The 22,500-nt window shown below is 57.5% G+C and overlaps 1 pseudogene; it reads right to left on the bottom strand.

Moving 5' to 3' along the window:
• Window positions 1-22,500, bottom strand: part of LOC116938052 (disintegrin and metalloproteinase domain-containing protein 10-like) — a 37,415-nt pseudogene that overhangs the window by 3,100 nt on the left and 11,815 nt on the right.

The raw sequence follows: 22,500 nt of genomic DNA, 5'->3' as shown, positions 1-22,500 counted from the left end.
TAGGTGAGTGGGTGAGAGAGTAGGTGAGTGAGCTAGTAAGTGAGCTGGTGAGGGAGTAGGTGAGTGAGTGAGTAGGTGAGTGGATGAGCGAGTTGGTGAGCTGGTGAGTGTGCTGGTGAGTAAACTGGTGAGTGAGTAGGTGAGTAGGTGAGTGGGTGAGTGAGCTAGTGAGTGAGTTGGTGAGTGAGTAGGTGAGTAGGTGAGTGGGTGAGCGAGCTGGTGACTGAGCTGGTGAGTGGGTGAGTGAGTGAGTGGGTGAGTGAGCGAGTTGGTGAGTGAGTGGGTCAGTGAGTAGGTAAGTGGGTGAGTGAGTAGGTGAGTGGGTGAGTGGGTGGGTGAGTGAGTAGGTGAGTGAGCTAGTGAGTGAGCTGGTGAGGGAGTAGGTGAGTGGGTGAGTGAGTAGGTGAGTGGGTGAGTGAGTAGGTGAGTGGGTGAGTGAGTGGGTGAGTGAGTAGCTGAGTGAGCTAGTGAGTGAGCTGGTGAGGGAGTAGGTGAGTGGGTGAGTGAGTAGGTGAGTGGGTGAGTGAGCTGGTGAGTGAGTAGGTGAGTGAGTAGGTGAGTGGGTGAGTAGGTGAGCTGGTGAGTGAGTAGGTGAGTGAGCTGGTGAGTGAGTAGGTGAGCTGGTGAGCAAGCTGGTGAGTGGGTGAGTGAGTAGGTGAGCGAGCTGGTGAGTGAGTAGGTGAGTGAGTGGGTGAGTGAGTAGGTGAGTGAGTGGGTGAGTGAGTGGGTGAGTGAGTAGGTGAGTGAGTAGGTGAGTGAGTGAGTAGGTGAGCTGGTGAGCAAGCTGGTGAGTGGGTGAGTGAGTAGGTGAGCGAGCTGGTGAGTGAGTAGGTGAGTGAGTGGGTGAGTGAGTAGGTGAGTGAGTGGGTGAGTGAGTGGGTGAGTGAGTAGGTGAGTGAGCTGGTGAGTAGGTGAGTGAGTAGGTGAGTGAGTGGGTGAGTGAGTAGGTGAGCGAGCTGGTGAGTGAGTAGGTGAGTGAGTGGGTGAGTGAGTAGGTGAGTGAGTGGGTGAGTGAGTAGGTGAGCGAGCTGGTGAGTGAGTAGGTGAGTGAGTGGGTGAGTGAGTAGGTGAGTGAGTAGGTGAGTGAGTGAGTGAGCTGGTGAGCTGGTGAGTGGGTGAGCTGGTGAGTGAGTCTCACCAGAGATGTGCTTGTGAGGAGGAAGCTTTGGGTTACTGGTGGGAGTGTGAACGCTGCAGACGCGGATGAACGCTGCCATCAAGAGAATCAGCGCCAGTAGCATCAGCAGCACGGACCACCAATACACCTTCACATGCGGAGACACGGGGAGACGCGGGGAGAGAGACACGGGGAGAGAGACACGGGGAGACACGGGGAGAGAGACGCGGGGAGAGAGACACGGGGAGACGCGGGGAGAGAGACACGGGGAGACACGGGGAGAGAGACGCGGGGAGAGAGACACGGGGAGAGAGACACGGGGAGACGCGGGGAGAGAGACACGGGGAGACACGGGGACAGAGACACGGGGAGACACGGGGAGAGAGACACGGGGAGACGCGGGGAGAGAGACACGGGGAGACGCGGGGAGACACGGGGAGAGAGACACGGGGAGACACGGGGAGAGAGACACGGGGAGACACGGGGAGAGAGACGCGGGGAGAGAGACACGGGGAGACGCGGGGAGACACGGGGAGACGCGGGGAGAGAGACACGGCGAGAGAGACACGGGGAGATGCGGGGAGAGAGACACGGGGAGACACGGGGAGACGCGGGGAGAGAGACACGGGGAGACACGGGGAGACACGGGGAGACGCGGGGAGAGAGACACGGGGAGACACGGGGAGAGAGACACGGGGATAGAGACACGGGGAGACACGGGGAGACGCGGGGAGAGAGACACGGGGAGACACGGGGAGACGCGGGGAGAGAGACACGGGGAGACACGGGGAGAGAGACACGGGGAGAGAGACATGGGAAGACGCGGGGAGAGAGACACGGGGAGACATGGGGAGACGTGGGGAGAGAGACACGGGGAGACACGGGGAGAGAGACGCGGGGAGAGAGACACGGGGAGAGAGACACGGGGAGACGCGGGGTGAGAGACACGGGGAGACACGGGGAGACGCGGGGAGAGAGACACGGGGAGACACGGGGAGACACGGGGAGACGCGGGGAGAGAGACACGGGGAGACACGGGGAGACGCGGGGAGAGAGACACGGGGAGACACGGGGAGACGCGGGGAGAGAGACACGGGGAGACACGGGGAGAGAGACACGGGGAGAGAGACATGGGGAGACGCGGGGAGAGAGACACGGGGAGACGCGGGGAGAGAGACACGGGGAGAGAGACATGGGGAGACGCGGGGAGAGAGACACGGGGAGACGCGGGGAGAGAGACACGGGGAGAGAGACATGGGGAGACGCGGGGAGAGAGACACGGGGAGACACGGGGAGAGAGACACGGGGAGACACGGGGAGACACGGGGAGAGAGACACGGGGAGAGAGACACGGGGAGAGAGACACGGGGAGACGCGGGGAGACACGGGGAGAGAGACACGGGGAGACACGGGGAGAGAGACACGGGGAGACACGGGGAGACACGGGGAGACGCGGGGAGAGAGACACGGGGAGAGAGACACGGGGAGAGAGACACGGGGAGAGAGACATGGGGAGAGAGACACGGGGAGAGAGACACGGGGAGAGAGACACGGGGAGAGAGACACGGGTAGAGAGACACGGGGAGACACGGGGAGACACGGGGAGAGAGAGACATGGGGAGAGAGACACGGGGAGAGAGACACGGGGAGAGAGACACGGTGGAGAGAGAGACACGGGGAGAGAGACACGGGGAGAGAGACGCGGGGAGACGCGGGGAGACATGGGGAGTGAGTGAGTGTACGAGTGAGTGTGTGAGTGAGTGTCTAAGTGAGTGAGTGTCTAAATGAGTGAGTGTCTAAGTGAGTGTCTAAGTGAGTAAGTGTTTAAATGAGTGAGTGTCTAAGTGACTGTCTAAGTGTCTAAGTGAGTGTATGAGTGAGTGTATGAGTGAGTGTCTAAGTGAGTGTATGAGTGAGTAAGTGTCTAAGTGACTGTCTAAGTGATTGTCTAAGTCTCTAAGTGAGTGTATGAGTGAGTAAGTGTCTAAGTGAGTGTCTAAGTAAGTGAGTGTCTAAGTGAGTGTCTAAGTGTCTAAGTGAGTGTCTAAGTGTATAAGTGAGTGTCTAAGTGAGTGTCTAATTGAGTGTCTAAGTGTCTAAGTGAGTGTCTAAGTGTCTAAGTGAGTGTCTAAGTGAGTGAGTGTCTAAGTGAGTGTCTAAGTGCGTGTCTAAGTGAGTGTCTAAGTGAGTGAGTGTCTAAGTGTCTAAGTGAGTGTCTAAGTGAGTGTCTAAGTGAGTGTCTAAGTGAGTGTCTAAGTGAGTGAGTGTCTAAGTGAGTGTCTAAGTGAGTGAGTGTCTAAGCGAGTGTCTAAGTGTCTAAGTGAGTGTCTAAGTGTCTAAGTGAGTGTCTAAGTGAGTGTCTAAGTGTCTAAGTGAGTGTCTAAGTGAGTGTCTAAGTGAGTGTCTAAGTGAGTGAGTGTCTAAGTGAGCTGTACCCTGATCCACGTGGCGATGTCCTGGTACAGCTCAGGGTTGAAGATGGCCTTCTTGAGGCGTGCCAGCCAGCGAGTGTCTAAGTGAGTGTCTAAGTGTCTAAGTGAGTGTCTAAGTGTATAAGTGAGTGTCTAAGTGTCCAAGTGAGTGTCTCAGTGTCTAAGTGTCTAAGTGAGTGTCTAAGTGAGTGTCTAAGTGTCTAAGTGACTAAGTGAGTGTCTAAGTGTCTAAGTGTCTAAGTGAGTGTCTAAGTGAGTGTCTAAGTGTCTAAGTGAGTGTCTAAGTGAGTGTCTAAGTGTCTAAGTGAGTGTCTAAGTGTCTAAGTGAGTGTCTAAGTGAGTGTCTAAGTGAGTGTCTAAGTGTCTAAGTGAGTGTCTAAGTGCGTGTCTAAGTGAGTGTCTAAGTGAGTGTCTAAGTGAGTGTCTAAGTGAGTGAGCGTCTAGGCGAGCTGTACCCTGATCCACGTGGCGATGTCCTGGTACAGCTCGGGGTTGAAGATGGCCTTCTTGAGGCGTGCCAGACAGTGAGTGTCTAAGTGTCTAAGTGAGTGTCTAAGTGTCTAAGTGTCTGAGTGTCTAAGTGTCTAAGTGAGTGTCTAAGTGTCTAAGTGAGTGTCTAAGTGTCTAAGTGAGTGTCTAAGTGTCTAAGTGAGTGTCTAAGTGTCTAAGTGTCTAAGTGAGTGTCTAAGTGTCTAAGTGAGTGTCTAAGTGAGTGTCTAAGTGAGTGTCTAAGTGAGTGAGTGTCTAAGTGAGTGTCTAAGTGAGTGTCTAAGTGAGTGAGTGTCTAAGTGAGTGTATAAGTGAGTGAGTGTCTAAGTGTCTAAGTGTCTAAGTGAGTGTCTAAGTGAGTGTCTAAGTGAGTGTCTAGGCGAGCTGTACCCTGATCCACGTGGCGATGTCCTGGTACAGCTCAGGGTTGAAGATGGCCTTCTTGAGGCGTGCCAGCCAGTGAGTGTCTAAGTGAGTGTCTAAGTGTCTAAGTGACTAAGTGAGTGTCTAAGTGTCTAAGTGAGTGTCTAAGTGAGTGTCTAAGTGTCTAAGTGAGTGTCTAAGTGAGTGTCTAAGTGTCTAAGTGAGTGTCTAAGTGTCTAAGTGAGTGTCTAAGTGAGTGTCTAAGTGAGTGTCTAAGTGAGTGTCTAAGTGTCTAAGTGAGTGTATAAGTGAGTGTCTAAGTGAGTATCTAAGTGAGTGTCTAAGTGTCTAAGTGAGTGGCTAAGTGTCTAAGTGTCCAAGTGAGTGTCTAAGTGAGTGTCTAAGTGTCTAAGTGAGTGTCTAAGTGAGTGTCTAAGTGAGTGTCTAAGTGTCTAAATGAGTGTCTAAGTGAGTGTCTAAGTGAGCGAGTGTCTAAGTGAGTGTCTAAGTGAGTGTCTAAGTGAGTAAGTGTCTAAGTGAGTGTCTAAGTGTCTAAGTGTCTAAGTGAGTGTCTAAGTGAGTGTCTAAGTGAGCTGTACCCTGATCCACGTGGCGATGTCCTGGTACAGCTCAGGGTTGAAGATGGCCTTCTTGAGGCGTGCCAGCCAGCGAGTGTCTAAGTGAGTGTCTAAGTGTCTAAGTGAGTGTCTAAGTGTATAAGTGAGTGTCTAAGTGTCCAAGTGAGTGTCTCAGTGTCTAAGTGTCTAAGTGAGTGTCTAAGTGAGTGTCTAAGTGTCTAAGTGAGTGTCTAAGTGTCTAAGTGAGTTTCTAAGTGAGTGAGTGTCTAAGTGTCTAAGTGAGTGAGTGTCTAAGTGAGTGAGTGTCTAAGTAAGTGAGTGTCTAAGTGAGTGTCTAAGTGTCTAAGTGTCTAAGTGAGTGTCTAAGTGAGTGTCTAAGTGAGTGTCTAAGTGTCTAAGTGAGTGTCTAAGTGAGTGTCTAAGTGAGTGTCTAAGTGTCTAAGTGAGTGTCTAAGTGAGTGTCTAAGTGTCTAAGTGAGTGTCTAAGTGTCTAAGTGAGTTTCTAAGTGAGTGAGTGTCTAAGTGTCTAAGTGAGTGAGTGTCTAAGTGAGTGAGTGTCTAAGTGAGTGAGTGTCTAAGTGAGTGTCTAAGTGTCTAAGTGAGTGTCTAAGTGAGTGTCTAAGTGAGTGTCTAAGTGTCTAAGTGAGTGTCTAAGTGAGTGTCTAAGTGTCTAAGTGTCTAAGTGAGTGTCTAAGTGAGTGTCTAAGTGAGTGTCTAAGTGAGTGTCTAAGTGTCTAAGTGTCTAAGTGAGTGTCTAAGTGTCTAAGTGAGTGTCTAAGTGAGTGTCTAAGTGTCTAAGTGAGTGTCTAAGTGAGTGTCTAAGTGAGTGAGCGTCTAAGTGAGCTGTACCCTGATCCACGTGGCGATGTCCTGGTACAGCTCGGGGTTGAAGATGGCCTTCTTGAGGCGTGCCAGACAGCGAGTGTCTAAGTGAGTGTCTAAGTGTCTAAGTGTCTAAGTGAGTGTCTAAGTGAGTGTCTAAGTGAGTGTCTAAGTGAGTGTCTAAGTGTCTAAGTGAGTGTCTAAGTGTCTAAGTGAGTGTCTAAGTGAGTGTCTAAGTGAGTGTCTAAGTGTCTAAGTGAGTGTCTAAGTGAGTGTCTAAGTGAGTGTCTAAGTGTCTAAGTGAGTGTCTAAGTGAGTGTCTAAGTGAGTGTCTAAGTGTCTAAGTGTCTAAGTGTCTAAGTGAGTGGCTTAGTGTCTAAGTGTCCAAGTGAGTGTCTAAGTGAGTGTCTAAGTGTCTAAGTGAGTGTCTAAGTGAGTGTCTAAGTGAGTGTCTAAGTGTCTAAATGAGTGTCTAAGTGAGTGTCTAAGTGAGTGTCTAAGTGAGCGAGTGTCTAAGTGAGTGTCTAAGTGAGTGTCTAAGTGAGTAAGTGTCTAAGTGAGTGTCTAAGTGTCTAAGTGTCTAAGTGAGTGTCTAAGTGAGCTGTACCCTGATCCACGTGGCGATGTCCTGGTACAGCTCGGGGTTGAAGATGGCCTTCTTGAGGCGTGCCAGCCAGCGAGTGTCTAAGTGAGTGTCTAAGTGTCTAAGTGAGTGTCTAAGTGAGTGTCTAAGTGTCTAAGTGTCTAAGTGAGTGTCTAAGTGTCTAAGTGAGTGTCTGAGTGAGTGAGTGTCTAAGTGAGTGTCTAAGTGTCTAAGTGAGTATCTAAGTGAGTGTCTAAGTGAGTGTCTAAGTGTCTAAGTGAGTGTCTAAGTGTCTAAGTGAGTGTCTAAGTGAGTGTCTAAGTGAGTGTCTAAGTGAGTGTCTAAGTGTCTAAGTGTCTAAGTGAGTGTCTAAGTAAGTGTCTAAGTGAGTGTCTAAGTGAGTGTCTAAGTGTCTAAGTGAGTGTCTAAGTGAGCTATACCCTGATCCACGTGGCGATGTCCTGGTACAGCTCGGGGTTGAAGATGGCCTTCTTGAGGCGTGCCAGCCAGTGAGTGTCTAAGTGAGTGTCTAAGTGTCTAAGTGAGTGTCTAAGTGAGTGGCTAAGTGAGTGTCTAAGTGTCTAAGTGAGTGTCTAAGTATCTAAGTGAGTGTCTAAGTGAGTGTCTAAGTGTCTAAGTGTCTAAGTGAGTGTCTAAGTGAGTGTCTAAGTGTCTAAGTGAGTGTCTAAGTGTCTAAGTGAGTGTCTAAGTGAGTGTCTAAGTGTCTAAGTGAGTGTCTAAGTGTCTAAGTGAGTATCTAAGTGAGTGTCTAATTGTCTAAGTGAGTGTCTAAGTGAGTGAGTGTCTAAGTGAGTGTCTAAGTGTCTAAGTGAGTGTCTAAGTGTCTAAGTGTCTAAGTGAGTGTCTAAGTGAGTGTCTAAGTGTCTAAGTGAGTGTCTAAGTGAGTGTCTAAGTGAGTGTCTAAGTGTTTAAGTGAGTGTCTAAGTGTCTAAGTGAGTGTCTAAGTGAGTGTCTAAGTGAGTGTCTAAGTGAGTGAGTGTCTAAGTGTCTAAGTGAATGTCTAAGTGAGCTGTACCCTGATCCACGTGGCGATGTCCTGGTACAGCTCAGGGTTGAAGATGGCCTTCTTGAGGCGTGCCAGCCAGCGAGTGTCTAAGTGAGTGTCTAAGTGTCTAAGTGAGTGTTTGAGTGAGTGTCTAAGTGAGTGTCTAAGTGAGTGTCTAAGTGAGCTGTACCCTGATCCACGTGGCGATGTCCTGGTACAGCTCGGGGTTGAAGATGGCCTTCTTGAGGCGTGCCAGCCAGCGAGTGTCTAAGTGAGTGTCTAAGTGTCTAAGTGAGTGTCTAAGTGTCTAAGTGAGTGTCTAAGTGAGTGTCTAAGTGATTGTCTAAGTGAGTGTCTAAGTGAGCTGTACCCTGATCCACGTGGCGATGTCCTGGTACAGCTCGGGGTTGAAGATGGCCTTCTTGAGGCGTGCCAGCCAGCGAGTGTCTAAGTGAGTGTCTAAGTGTCTAAGTGTCTAAGTGAGTGTCTGAGTGAGTGTCTAAGTGAGTGTCTAAGTGTCTAAGTGAGTGTCTAAGTGAGTGTCTAAGTGTCTAAGTGAGTGTCTGAGTGAGTGAGCGTCTAGGCGAGCTGTACCCTGATCCACGTGGCGATGTCCTGGTACAGCTCGGGGTTGAAGATGGCCTTCTTGAGGCGTGCCAGCCAGCAAGTGTCTAAGTGTCTAAGTGAGTGTCTAAGTGAGTGTCTAAGTGTCTAAGTAAGTGTCTAAGTGAGTGTCTAGGCGAGCTGTACCCTGATCCACGTGGCGATGTCCTGGTACAGCTCGGGGTTGAAGATGGCCTTCTTGAGGCGTGCCAGCGGGCCGTCAGCGTCAACGGGACGACAGCGAGAGAAAGCGTCACAGTAGCCCCGGAAATCGCTGCAGGCTGCTCCTGGCTGTAGGCGAATCACGGAGCCATTGAAGTGAGCAGCCAGCAGCGGAGAGCTGGAGCTGACGCACGAGCCTGCCACTCCTGGAGATAGCAGAGCAGAGGGTGGAGGGGAGAGAGGGGCAGGGAGTGGGGTGAGGGTCGTGTCTGTGTCTAACAAACAGCACCACCAACGCCGGTGTGTCTCTCTCGCTCCCCCCGTGTCTCGATCCCCCCCGTGTCTCTCTCTCTCCCGTGTCTCTCTCCCCGTGTCTCTCTCGTTCACCGTGTCTCTCTCTCCCCCTGTCTCTCTCTCCCCCTGTCTCTCTCCCCGTGTCTCTCTCTCCCCCCGTGTCTCTCTCCCCGTGTCTCTCTCTCCCCGTGTCTCTCTCTCCCCGTGTCTCTCTCTCCCCGTGTCTCTCTCTCCCCCTGTCTCTCCCCCCGTGTCTCTCTCTCCCCGTGTCTCTCTCCCCCCATGTCTCTCCCCCCATGTCTCTCTCCCCGTCTCTCCCATTGTCTCTCTCTCCCCGTGTCTCTCTCTCCCCGTGTCTCTCTCTCCCCGTGTCTCTCTCTCCCCGTGTCTCTCTCTCTCCCCGTGTCTCTCTCCCCGTCTCTCCCAGTGTCTCTCTCTCCCCGTGTCTCTCTCTCCCCGTGTCTCTCTCTCCCCGTGTCTCTCTCTCCCCGTGTCTCTCTCTCCCCGTGTCTCTCTCTCCCCGTGTCTCTCTCTCCCCGTGTCTCTCTCTCTCCCCGTGTCTCTCTCTCCCCATGTCTCTCCCCCTCCGTGTCTCTCTCCCCGTGTCTCTCTTTCCCCGTGTCTCTCTCTCCCCGTGTCTCTCTCCCCGTGTCGCTCTCTCCCCGTGTCTCTCTCTGTCCCCGTGTCTCTCCCCCCGTGTCTCTCTCCCCGTGTCTCTCTCTCCCCGTGTCTCTCTCTCCCCGTGTCTCTCTCTCCCCGTGTCTCTCTCTCCCCGTGTCTCTCCCAGTCTCTCCCAGTGTCTCTCTCTCCTCGTGTCTCTCCCCCCGTGTCTCTCTCTCCCCGTGTCTCTCTCCCCGTGTCTCTCTCTCCCTCGTGTCTCTCTCTCCCCCTGTCTCTCTCTCCCTCGTGTCTCTCTCTCCCCCTGTCTCTCTCTCCCTCGTGTCTCTCTCTCCCCGTGTCTCTCTCTCCCCCTGTCTCTCTCTCCCCCTGTCTCTCTCCCCGTGTCTCTCTCTCCCCGTGTCTCTCTCTCCCCCTGTCTCTCTCTCCCCCTGTCTCTCTCCCCGTGTCTCTCTCTCCCCCCGTGTATCTCTCTCCCTGTGTGTCTCTCTCCCCGTGTCTCTCTCCCCCGTGTCTCTCTCTCCCTGTGTCTCTCTCTCCCCCGTGTCTCTCTTTCCCCGTGTCTCTCTTTCCCCGTGTCTCTCTCTCCCCGTGTCTCTCTCCCCGTGTCGCTCTCTCCCCGTGTCTCTCTCTGTCCCCGTGTCTCTCCCCCCGTGTCTCTCTCCCCGTGTCTCTCTCTCCCCGTGTCTCTCTCTCCCCGTGTCTCTCTCTCCCCGTGTCTCTCCCCGTCTCTCCCAGTGTCTCTCTCTCCTCGTGTCTCTCCCCCCGTGTCTCTCTCTCCCCGTGTCTCTCTCCCCGTGTCTCTCTCTCCCCGTGTCTCTCTCTCCCCGGGTCTCTCTCTCCCCGTGTCTCTCTCTCCCCGTGTCTCTCCCCGTCTCTCCCAGTGCCTCTCTCTCCCCGTGTCTCTCTCCCCGTGTCTCTCCCACCGTGTCTCCCTCCCCGTGTCTCTCTCCCCGTGTCTCTCGCTCCCCTTGTCTATCTCCCCGTGTCTCTCTCTCCCCGTGTCTCTCTCTCCCCGTGTCTCTCTCTCCCCGTGTCTCTCTCCCCCTGTGTCTCTCTCCCCCCGTGTCTCTCTCCCCGTGTCTCTCTCGCCCTGTGTCTCTCTCTCCCTGCGTGTCTTTCCCCGTGTCTCTCCCCGTCTCTCTCTCCCCGTGTCTCTCTCTCTCCCCGTGTCTCTCTCTCCCCGTGTCTCTCTCTCCCCCTGTCTCTCTCCCCGTGTCTCTCTCTCCCCGTCTCTCTCTCCCCGTGTCTCTCTCTCCCCGTGTCTCTCTCTCCCCGTGTCTCTCTCTCCCCGTGTCTCTCTCTCCCCGTGTCTCTCTCTCTCCCCATGTCTCTCTCTCCCCGTGTCTCTCTCTCCCCGTGTCTCTCTCTCCCCCTGTCTCTCCCCCCGTGTCTCTCTCTCCCCGTGTCTCTCTCCCCCCATGTCTCTCCCCCCATGTCTCTCTCCCCGTCTCTCCCATTGTCTCTCTCTCCCCGTGTCTCTCTCTCCCCGTGTCTCTCTCTCCCCGTGTCTCTCTCTCCCCGTGTCTCTCTCTCCCCGTGTCTCTCTCTCTCCCCGTGTCTCTCTCCCCGTCTCTCCCAGTGTCTCTCTCTCCCCGTGTCTCTCTCTCCCCGTGTCTCTCTCTCCCCGTGTCTCTCTCTCCCCGTGTCTCTCTCTCCCCGTGTCTCTCTCTCCCCGTGTCTCTCTCTCTCCCCGTGTCTCTCTCTCCCCATGTCTCTCCCCCTCCGTGTCTCTCTCCCCGTGTCTCTCTCTCTCCCCGTGTCTCTCTCCCCGTGTCTCTCTCTCCCCGTGTCTCTCTCCCCCCGTGTCTCTCTCCCCGTGTCTCTCTCTCTCCCCGTGTCTCTCTCCCCGTGTCTCTCTCTCCCCGTGTCTCTCTCCCCCCGTGTCTCTCTCCCCGTGTCTCTCTCTCTCCCCGTGTCTCTCTCTCCCCGTGTCTCTCTCTCCCCGTGTCTCTCTCTCTCTCCCCGTGTCTCTCTCCCCGTCTCTCCCAGTGTCTCTCTCTCCCCGTGTCTCTCTCTCCCCGTGTCTCTCTCTCCCCGTGTCTCTCTCTCCCCGTGTCTCTCTCTCCCCGTGTCTCTCTCTCCCCGTGTCTCTCTCTCCCCGTGTCTCTCTCTCTCCCCGTGTCTCTCTCTCCCCATGTCTCTCCCCCTCCGTGTCTCTCTCCCCGTGTCTCTCTCTCTCCCCGTGTCTCTCTCCCCGTGTCTCTCTCTCCCCGTGTCTCTCTCCCCCCGTGTCTCTCTCCCCGTGTCTCTCTCTCTCCCCGTGTCTCTCTCCCCGTGTCTCTCTCTCCCCGTGTCTCTCTCCCCCCGTGTCTCTCTCCCCGTGTCTCTCTCTCTCCCCGTGTCTCTCTCCCCGTGTCTCTCTCTCCCCGTGTCTCTCTCCCCCCGTGTCTCTCTCCCCGTGTCTCTCTCTCTCCCCGTGTCTCTCTCCCCGTGTCTCTCTCTCCCCGTGTCTCTCTCTCCCCGTGTCTCTCTCTCCCCGTGTCTCTCTCCCCGTGTCTCTCTCTCCCCGTGTCTCTCTCTCCCCGTGTCTCTCTCCCCGTGTCTCTCTCTCCCCGTGTCTCTCTCTCCCCGTGTCTCTCCCCCCCGTGTCTCTCTCTCTCCCCGTGTCTCTCTCTCCCCGTGTCTCTCTCTCTCCCCGTGTCTCTCTCTCCCCGTGTCTCTCTCTCCCCGTGTCTCTCTCTCCCCGTGTCTCCCCCCCCCCGTGTCTCTCTCTCCCCGTGTCTCTCCCCGTGTCTCTCCCCCCGTGTCTCTCCCCGTGTCTCTCTCTCCCCGTGTCTCTCTCCCCTCGTGTCTCTCTCTCCCCGTGTCTCTCTCTCCCCGTGTCTCTCTCTCCCCGTGTCTCTCCCCCGTGTCTCTCCCCGTGTCTCTCTCTCCCCGTGTCTCTCTCTCCCCGTGTCTCTCTCTCCCCGTGTCTCTCTCTCCCCGTGTCTCTCTCTCCCCGTGTCTCTCTCTCCCCATGTCTCTCCCCCTCCGTGTCTCTCTCCCCGTGTCTCTCTCTCTCCCCGTGTCTCTCTCCCCGTGTCTCTCTCTCCCCGTGTCTCTCTCCCCCCGTGTCTCTCTCCCCGTGTCTCTCTCTCTCCCCGTGTCTCTCTCCCCGTGTCTCTCTCTCCCCGTGTCTCTCTCCCCCCGTGTCTCTCTCCCCGTGTCTCTCTCTCTCCCCGTGTCTCTCTCTCCCCGTGTCTCTCTCTCCCCGTGTCTCTCTCTCTCTCCCCGTGTCTCTCTCCCCGTCTCTCCCAGTGTCTCTCTCTCCCCGTGTCTCTCTCTCCCCGTGTCTCTCTCTCCCCGTGTCTCTCTCTCCCCGTGTCTCTCTCTCCCCGTGTCTCTCTCTCCCCGTGTCTCTCTCTCCCCGTGTCTCTCTCTCTCCCCGTGTCTCTCTCTCCCCATGTCTCTCCCCCTCCGTGTCTCTCTCCCCGTGTCTCTCTCTCTCCCCGTGTCTCTCTCCCCGTGTCTCTCTCTCCCCGTGTCTCTCTCCCCCCGTGTCTCTCTCCCCGTGTCTCTCTCTCTCCCCGTGTCTCTCTCCCCGTGTCTCTCTCTCCCCGTGTCTCTCTCCCCCCGTGTCTCTCTCCCCGTGTCTCTCTCTCTCCCCGTGTCTCTCTCCCCGTGTCTCTCTCTCTCCCCGTGTCTCTCTCCCCCCGTGTCTCTCTCCCCGTGTCTCTCTCTCTCCCCGTGTCTCTCTCCCCGTGTCTCTCTCTCCCCGTGTCTCTCTCTCCCCGTGTCTCTCTCTCCCCGTGTCTCTCTCCCCGTGTCTCTCTCCCCGTGTCTCTCTCTCCCCGTGTCTCTCTCTCCCCGTGTCTCTCTCCCCGTGTCTCTCTCTCCCCGTGTCTCTCTCTCCCCGTGTCTCTCCCCCCGTGTCTCTCTCTCTCCCCGTGTCTCTCTCTCCCCGTGTCTCTCTCTCTCCCCGTGTCTCTCTCTCCCCGTGTCTCTCTCTCCCCGTGTCTCTCTCTCCCCGTGTCTCCCCCCCCCCGTGTCTCTCTCTCCCCGTGTCTCTCCCCGTGTCTCTCCCCCCGTGTCTCTCCCCGTGTCTCTCTCTCCCCGTGTCTCTCTCCCCTCGTGTCTCTCTCTCCCCGTGTCTCTCTCTCCCCGTGTTTCTCTCTCCCCGTGTCTCTCTCTCCCCGTGTCTCTCCCCGTGTCTCTCTCTCCCCGTGTCTCTCTCCCCTCGTGTCTCTCTCTCCCCGTGTCTCTCTCTCCCCGTGTTTCTCTCTCCCCGTGTCTCTCCCCCGTGTCTCTCCCCGTGTCTCTCTCTCCCCGTGTCTCTCTCTCTCTCTCTCTCCCCGCGTCTCTCTCTCCCCGTGTCTCTCTCTCCCCATGTCTCTCTCTCTCTCTCTCTCCCCGTGTCTCTCTCTCTCTCCCCGTGTCTCTCTCCCCCCGTGTCTCTCCCCGTGTCTCTCTCCCCGTGTCTCTCCCCCCGTGTCTCTCCCCGTGTCTCTCTCTCCCCGTGTCTCTCTCTCCCCGTGTCTCTCCCCCCGTGTCTCCCCCCATGTCTCTCTCTCCCCGTGTCTCTCTCCCCCCGTGTCTCTCCCCGTGTCTCTCTCTCTCCCCGTGTCTCTCTCCCCCCGTGTCTCTCTCCCCCCATGTCTCTCCCCCCGTGTCTCTCTCCCCGTGTCTCTCTCTCCCCGTGTCTCTCTCTCCCCGTGTCTCTCTCCCCGTGTCTCTCTCTCCCCGTGTCTCTCTCTCCCCGTGTCTCTCTCCCCGTGTCTCTCTCTCCCCGTGTCTCTCTCTCCCCGTGTCTCTCTCCCCGTGTCTCTCTCTCCCCGTGTCTCTCTCTCCCCGTGTCTCCCTCCGTGTCTCTCTCTCCCCGTGTCTCTCTCTCCCCGTGTCTCTCCCCGTGTCTCCCCCTCCGTGTCTCTCCCCCCTGTGTCTCTCTCTCTCCCCGTGTCTCTCTCTCCCCGTGTCTCTCCCCCCGTGTCTCCCCCCATGTCTCTCTCTCCCCGTGTCTCTCTCCCCCCGTGTCTCTCCCCGTGTCTCTCTCTCTCCCCGTGTCTCTCTCCCCCCGTGTCTCTCTCCCCCCATGTCTCTCCCCCCGTGTCTCTCTCCCCGTGTCTCTCTCTCCCCGTGTCTCTCTCTCCCCGTGTCTCTCTCCCCGTGTCTCTCTCTCCCCGTGTCTCTCTCTCCCCGTGTCTCTCTCCCCGTGTCTCTCTCTCCCCGTGTCTCTCTCTCCCCGTGTCTCTCTCCCCGTGTCTCTCTCTCCCCGTGTCTCTCTCTCCCCGTGTCTCCCTCCGTGTCTCTCTCTCCCCGTGTCTCTCTCTCCCCGTGTCTCTCCCCGTGTCTCCCCCTCCGTGTCTCTCCCCCCTGTGTCTCTCTCTCTCCCCGTGTCTCTCTCTCCCTGTGTCTCTCTCCCCGTGTCTCTCTCTCCCCGTGTCTCTCCCCGTGTCTCTCTCTCCCCGTGTCTCTCCCCGTGTCTCTCTCTCTCTCCCCGTCTCTCCCCCCGTGTCTCTCCCCCCGTGTCTCTCTCCCCGTGTCTCTCTCTCCCCGTGTCTCTCTCTCCCCATGTCTCTCCCCGTGTCTCTCTCTCCCCATGTCTCTCTCTCTCTCTCCCTGTGTTTCTCTCTCTCTCTCTCTCTCTCCCCGTGTCTCTCTCTCACCCCGTGTCTCCCCCTCCGTGTCTCCCCCTCTGTGTCTCTCTCTCCCCGTGTCTCTCTCTCCCCGTGTCTCTCTCTCCCCGTGTCTCTCTCTCCCCGTGTCTCTCTCTCTCCCCGTGTCTCCCCCTCCGTGTCTCCCCCTCTGTGTCTCCCCCCCCGTGTCTCTCTCTCCCCGTGTCTCTCTCTCCCCGTGTCTCTCTCTCCCCGTGTCTCTCTCTCCCCGTGTCTCTCTCTCTCCCCGTGTCTCTCTCTCCCCATGTCTCTCCCCCTCCGTGTCTCTCTCCCCGTGTCTCTCTCTCTCCCCGTGTCTCTCTCCCCGTGTCTCTCTCTCCCCGTGTCTCTCTCCCCCCGTGTCTCTCTCCCCGTGTCTCTCTCTCTCCCCGTGTCTCTCTCCCCGTGTCTCTCTCTCCCCGTGTCTCTCTCCCCCCGTGTCTCTCTCCCCGTGTCTCTCTCTCTCCCCGTGTCTCTCTCCCCGTGTCTCTCTCTCTCCCCGTGTCTCTCTCCCCCCGTGTCTCTCTCCCCGTGTCTCTCTCTCTCCCCGTGTCTCTCTCCCCGTGTCTCTCTCTCCCCGTGTCTCTCTCTCCCCGTGTCTCTCTCTCCCCGTGTCTCTCTCCCCGTGTCTCTCTCCCCGTGTCTCTCTCTCCCCGTGTCTCTCTCTCCCCGTGTCTCTCTCCCCGTGTCTCTCTCTCCCCGTGTCTCTCTCTCCCCGTGTCTCTCCCCCCGTGTCTCTCTCTCTCCCGTGTCTCTCTCTCCCCGTGTCTCTCTCTCTCCCCGTGTCTCTCTCTCCCCGTGTCTCTCTCTCCCCGTGTCTCTCTCTCCCCGTGTCTCCCCCCCCCCGTGTCTCTCTCTCCCCGTGTCTCTCCCCGTGTCTCTCCCCCCGTGTCTCTCCCCGTGTCTCTCTCTCCCCGTGTCTCTCTCCCCTCGTGTCTCTCTCTCCCCGTGTCTCTCTCTCCCCGTGTTTCTCTCTCCCCGTGTCTCTCTCTCCCCGTGTCTCTCCCCGTGTCTCTCTCTCCCCGTGTCTCTCTCCCCTCGTGTCTCTCTCTCCCCGTGTCTCTCTCTCCCCGTGTTTCTCTCTCCCCGTGTCTCTCCCCCGTGTCTCTCCCCGTGTCTCTCTCTCCCCGTGTCTCTCTCTCTCTCTCTCTCCCCGCGTCTCTCTCTCCCCGTGTCTCTCTCTCCCCATGTCTCTCTCTCTCTCTCTCTCCCCGTGTCTCTCTCTCTCTCCCCGTGTCTCTCTCCCCCCGTGTCTCTCCCCGTGTCTCTCTCCCCGTGTCTCTCCCCCCGTGTCTCTCCCCGTGTCTCTCTCTCCCCGTGTCTCTCTCTCCCCGTGTCTCTCCCCCCGTGTCTCCCCCCATGTCTCTCTCTCCCCGTGTCTCTCTCCCCCGTGTCTCTCCCCGTGTCTCTCTCTCTCCCCGTGTCTCTCTCCCCCCGTGTCTCTCTCCCCCCATGTCTCTCCCCCCCGTGTCTCTCTCCCCGTGTCTCTCTCTCCCCGTGTCTCTCTCTCCCCGTGTCTCTCTCCCCGTGTCTCTCTCTCCCCGTGTCTCTCTCTCCCCGTGTCTCTCTCCCCGTGTCTCTCTCTCCCCGTGTCTCTCTCTCCCCGTGTCTCTCTCCCCGTGTCTCTCTCTCCCCGTGTCTCTCTCTCCCCGTGTCTCCCTCCGTGTCTCTCTCTCCCCGTGTCTCTCTCTCCCCGTGTCTCTCCCCGTGTCTCCCCCTCCGTGTCTCTCCCCCCTGTGTCTCTCTCTCTCCCCGTGTCTCTCTCTCCCTGTGTCTCTCTCCCCGTGTCTCTCTCTCCCCGTGTCTCTCCCCGTGTCTCTCTCTCCCCGTGTCTCTCCCCGTATCTCTCTCTCTCTCCCCGTCTCTCCCCCCGTGTCTCTCCCCCCGTGTCTCTCTCCCCGTGTCTCTCTCTCCCCGTGTCTCTCTCTCCCCATGTCTCTCCCCGTGTCTCTCTCTCCCCATGTCTCTCTCTCTCTCTCCCTGTGTTTCTCTCTCTCTCCCCGTGTCTCTCTCTCACCCCGTGTCTCCCCCTCCGTGTCTCCCCCTCTGTGTCTCTCTCTCCCCGTGTCTCTCTCTCCCCGTGTCTCTCTCTCCCCGTGTCTCTCTCTCCCCGTGTCTCTCTCTCCCCGTGTCTCTCTCTCCCCGTGTCTCTCTCTCACCCCGTGTCTCCCCCTCCGTGTCTCCCCCTCTGTGTCTCTCTCTCCCCGTGTCTCTCTCTCCCCGTGTCTCTCTCTCCCCATGTCTCTCTCTCTCTCTCCCTGTGTTTCTCTCTCTCTCCCCGTGTCTCTCTCTCACCCCGTGTCTCCCCCTCCGTGTCTCCCCCTCTGTGTCTCCCCCCCCGTGTCTCTCTCCCCGTGTCTCTCTCTCCCCGTGTCTCTCTCTCCCCGTGTCTCTCCCCGTGTCTCCCCCTCCGTGTCTCTCCCCCCTGTGTCTCTCTCTCTCTCCCCGTGTCTCTCTCTCCCTGTGTCTCTCTCCCCGTGTCTCTCCCCCCGTGTCTCTCCGACCTCTCTGCATGCAGCACAGGTGACACATCTCTCCCAGTGTCTCTCCCCCCGTGTCTCTCTCTCCCCGTGTCTCTCTCTCCCCGTGTCTCTCTCTCCCCGTGTCTCTCTCCCCGTGTCTCTCTCCCCGTGTCTCTCCGACCTCTCTGCATGCAGCACAGGTGACACATCTCTCCCAGTGTCTCTCCCCCCGTGTCTCTCTCTCCCCGTGTCTCTCTCTCCCCGTGTCTCTCTCCCCGTGTCTCTCCCCCCGTGTCTCTCCGACCTCTCTGCATGCAGCACAGGTGACACATCTCTCCCAGTGTCTCTCCCCCCGTGTCTCTCTCTCCCCGTGTCTCTCTCTCCCCGTGTCTCTCTCCCCGTGTCTCTCCGACCTCTCTGCATGCAGCACAGGTGACACATCTCTCCCAGTGTCTCTCCCCCCGTGTCTCTCTCCCCCCGTGTCTCTCTCTCCCCGTGTCTCTCTCTCTCCCCGTGTCTCTCCGACCTCTCTGCATGCAGCACAGGTGACACATCTCTCCCAGTGTCTCTCCCCCCGTGTCTCTCTCTCCCAGTGTCTCTCCCCCCGTGTCTCTCTCTCCCCGTGTCTCTCTCTCCCCGTGTCTCTCTCCCCGTGTCTCTCTCCCCGTGTCTCTCTCTCTCTCTCCCTGTGTTTCTCTCTCTCTCTCTCTCTCCCCGTGTCTCTCTCCCCGTGTCTCTCTCCCCCCGTGTCTCTCCCCGTGTCTCTCTCTCCCCGTGTCTCTCTCCGTGTCTCTCCCCCGTGTCTCTCCGACCTCTCTGCATGCAGCACAGGTGACACATCTCTCCCAGTGTCTCTCCCCCCGTGTCTCTCTCTCCCCGTGTCTCTCTCTCCCCGTGTCTCTCTCCCCGTGTCTCTCCCCCCGTGTCTCTCCGACCTCTCTGCATGCAGCACAGGTGACACATCTCTCCCAGTGTCTCTCCCCCCGTGTCTCTCTCTCCCCGTGTCTCTCTCTCCCCGTGTCTCTCTCCCCGTGTCTCTCCGACCTCTCTGCATGCAGCACAGGTGACACATCTCTCCCAGTGTCTCTCCCCCCGTGTCTCTCTCCCCCCGTGTCTCTCTCTCCCCGTGTCTCTCTCTCTCCCCGTGTCTCTCCGACCTCTCTGCATGCAGCACAGGTGACACATCTCTCCCAGTGTCTCTCCCCCCGTGTCTCTCTCTCCCAGTGTCTCTCCCCCCGTGTCTCTCTCTCCCCGTGTCTCTCTCTCCCCGTGTCTCTCTCCCCGTGTCTCTCTCCCCGTGTCTCTCTCTCTCTCTCCCTGTGTTTCTCTCTCTCTCTCTCTCTCCCCGTGTCTCTCTCCCCGTGTCTCTCTCCCCCCGTGTCTCTCCCCGTGTCTCTCTCTCCCCGTGTCTCTCTCCGTGTCTCTCCCCCCGTGTCTCTCCGACCTCTCTGCATGCAGCACAGGTGACACATCTCTCCCAGTGTCTCTCCCCCCGTGTCTCTCTCTCCCCGTGTCTCTCTCCCCGTGTCTCTCTCCCCGTGTCTCTCCCCCCGTGTCTCTCCGACCTCTCTGCATGCAGCACAGGTGACACATCTCTCCCAGTGTCTCTCCCCCCGTGTCTCTCTCTCCCCGTGTCTCTCTCCCCGTGTCTCTCTCCCCGTGTCTCTCTCCCCGTGTCTCTCTCTCCCCGTGTCTCTCTCTCCCCGTGTCTCTCTCCCCCCGTGTCTCTCTCTCCCCGTGTCTCTCTCCCCCCGTGTCTCTCTCTCCCCGTGTCTCTCCGACAGCACAGGTGAACATCTCTCCCCGTGATCTCTCTCTCCCGGTGACACATCTCCTCCCGGCCCCTCCCGAGTCTCATCTCCCCCCGTGTCTCTCTCTCCCCGTGTCTCTCTCTCCCCGTGTCTCTCTCCCCCGTGTCTCTCTCTCCCCGTGTCTCTCTCCCCCCGTGTCTCTCTCTCCCCGTGTCTCTCCGACCTCTCTGCATGCAGCACAGGTGACACATCTCTCCCAGTGTCTCTCCCCCCCCGTGTCTCTCTCTCCCCGTGTCTCTCTCCCCCTCCGTGTCTCTCTCCCCGTGTCTCTCCGACCTCTCTGCATGCAGCACAGGTGACACATCTCTCCCAGTGTCTCTCCCCCCGTGTCTCTCTCTCCCCGTGTCTCTCTCTCCCAGTGTCTCTCCCCCCGTGTCTCTCTCTCCCCCGTGTCTCTCTCTCCCCGTGTCTCTCTCCCCGTGTCTCTCCGACCTCTCTGCATGCAGCACAGGTGACACATCTCTCCCAGTGTCTCTCCCCCCCGTGTCTCTCTCTCCCCGTGTCTCTCTCTCCCCGTGTCTCTCTCCCCGTGTCTCTCCGACCTCTCTGCATGCAGCACAGGTGACACATCTCTCCCAGTGTCTCTCCCCCCGTGTCTCTCTCTCCCCGTGTCTCTCTCTCCCCGTGTCTCTCTCTCCCCGTGTCTCTCTCTCCCCGTGTCTCTCTCCCCGTGTCTCTCCGACCTCTCTGCATGCAGCACAGGTGACACATCTCTCCCAGTGTCTCTCCCCCCGTGTCTCTCTCTCCCCATGTCTCTCTCTCCCCGTGTCTCTCCCCGTGTCTCTCCGACCTCTCTGCATGCAGCACAGGTGACACATCTCTCCCAGTGTCTCTCCCCCCGTGTCTCTCTCTCCCCGTGTCTCTCTCTCCCCGTGTCTCTCTCCCCGTGTCTCTCCGACCTCTCTGCATGCAGCACAGGTGACACATCTCTCCCCGTGTCTCTCTCTCCCCGTGTCTCTCTCTCCCCGTGTCTCTCTCTCCCCGTGTCTCCCCCCGTGTCTCTCCGACCTCTCTGCATGCAGCACAGGTGACACATCTCTCCCCGTGTCTCTCCCCCCGTGTCTCTCTCTCCCCGTGTCTCTCTCTCCCCGTGTCTCTCTCCCCGTGTCTCCCCCCGTGTCTCTCCGACCTCTCTGCATGCAGCACAGGTGACACATCTCTCCCAGTGTCTCTCTCTCCCAGTGTCTCTCTCCCCGTGTCTCTCTCTCCCCGTGTCTCTCTCTCCCCGTGTCTCCCCCCGTGTCTCTCCGACCTCTCTGCATGCAGCACAGGTGACACATCTCTCGGTCATCCTCGGTGTCGCTGCAGCTGCACTCCTCCAGGCCAAAGCGTTCACAGATGGAGCCAGAACACTGCTGCTCAGAGACACGGGGGGAGAGAGAGAGACACGGGGGGAGAGAGAGACACGGGGAGAGAGAGAGACACGGGGAGAGAGAGAGAGACACGGGGAGAGAGAGAGAGACACGGGGAGAGAGAGAGACGGGGAGAGACACGGGGAGAGAGAGACACGGGGAGAGAGAGACACGGGGAGAGAGAGACACGGGGAGAGACACGGGGAGAGAGACACGGGGAGAGAGACACGGGGAGACAGACACGGGGAGAGAGAGAGAGACACGGGGGGAGAGAGAGACACGGGGAGAGACACGGGGAGAGAGAGAGAGACACGGGGAGAGAGAGAGAGACACGGAGAGAGAGAGAGACACGGGGAGAGAGAGAGAGACACGGGGAGAGAGAGAGAGACACTGGGAGAGAGAGAGACACGGGGATAGAGAGACACGGGGAGAGAGAGACACGGAGAGAGACACAGGGAGAGAGAGACACGGGGAGAGAGAGACACGGGGGAGAGAGAGAGACACGGGGAGAGAGAGAGACACGGGGAGAGAGAGAGAGACACGGGGAGAGAGAGAGAGACACGGGGAGAGAGAGACACGGGGGGGAGACACAGGGAGAGACACGGGGGGAGACACGGGGGGAGACACGGGGGAAGACACAGGGAGAGAGAGAGAGAGAGACACGGGGGGAGAGAGACACGGGGAGAGAGACATGGGGAGAAAGACACGGGGAGAGAGAGACACGGGGAGAGAGAGACACGGGGAGAGAGAGACACGGGGAGAGAGAGACACGGGGAGAGAGAGACACGGGGAGAGAGAGACACGGGGGAGAGAGGAGACACGGGGAGAGAGAGAGAGACACGGGGAGAGAGAGAGACACGGGGAGAGAGAGAGACACGGGGAGAGAGACACGGGGGGGAGACACAGGGAGAGACACGGGGGGAGACACGGGGGGAGACACGGGGGGAGACACAGGGAGAGAGAGAGAGAGACAGGGGGGAGAGAGAGAGACACGGGGAGAGAGAGACACGGGGAGATAGACATGGGGAGAAAGACACGGGGAGAGAGAGACACGGGGAGAGAGAGACACGGGGAGAGAGAGACACGGGGAGAGAGAGACACGGGGAGAGAGAGACACGGGGGGAGAGACAAGGGGAGAGAGAGACAAGGGGAGAGAGAGACACGGGGAGAGAGACACGGGGAGAGAGAGACACGGGGAGAGAGACACGGGGAGAGAGAGACACGGTGAGAGAGAGACACGGGGAGAGAGAGACACGTGGAGAGAGAGACACGGGAGGAGAGAGACACGGGGAGAGAGAGACACGGGGAGAGAGAGACACAGGGAGAGAGACACGGGGAGAGAGAGACACGGGGAGAGAGAGACACGGGGGGGGAGGGGGGGAGTCAAGGGACGTTTAGTGCTAGTTTATTACCAGTTTAGCGCTAGCTTAGTGCTAGTTTAGTGGTAGTTTAGCACTAGTTTATCGCCAGCTAGGCGCCAGCTGAGCGCTAGTTTAGTGGTACTTTAGCGCTAGCTTATTACCAGTTTATTACCAGTTTATCACCAGTTTATCGCCAGTTTATTACCAGTTATCACCAGTTTATCACCAGTTTATTACCAGTTTATTACCAGTTTATCACCAGTTTATCACCAGTTTATTACCAGTTTATTACCAGTTTATTTATTACCAGTTTATCACCAGTTTATCACCAGTTTATCGCCAGTTTATCGCCAGTTTATCACCAGTTTATCACCAGTTTATCACCAGTTTATCGCCAGTTTATCGCCAGTTTATCACCAGTTTATCACTAGTTTATCACCAGTTTATCGCCAGTTTATCACCAGTTTATCACCAGTTTATCACCAGTTTATCACCAGTTTATCGCCAGTTTATCGCCAGTTTATCACCAGTTTATCACCAGTTTATCACCAGTTTATCGGCAGTTTACCGCCAGTTATCACCAGTTTATTACTAGTTTATCACCAGTTTATCACCAGTTTATCGCCAGTTTATCACCAGTTTATCACCAGTTTATCGCCAGTTTATCACTAGTTTATCACCAGTTTATCGCCAGTTTATCGCAAGTTTATCGCCAGTTTATCACCAGTTTATCACCAGTTTATCACCAGTTTATCACCAGTTTATCACCAGTTTATCGCCAGTTTATCACCAGTTTATCGCCAGTTTATCGCCAGTTTATCACCAGTTTATCACCAGTTTATCGCCAGTTTATCACCAGTTTATTACCAGTTTA

The sequence above is a fragment of the Petromyzon marinus genome, unplaced genomic scaffold, assembly GCF_048934315.1.
Source record: "Petromyzon marinus isolate PM22_M1 ecotype Great Lakes invasive population unplaced genomic scaffold, UKy_Petmar_22M1.pri1.0 PM_Scaffold_560, whole genome shotgun sequence".
NCBI classification, from domain to species: domain Eukaryota; kingdom Metazoa; phylum Chordata; class Hyperoartia; order Petromyzontiformes; family Petromyzontidae; genus Petromyzon; species Petromyzon marinus.
Note: the sequence above shows the minus strand (reverse complement) of the source record. Positions and strands in the feature narration are given on the sequence as shown.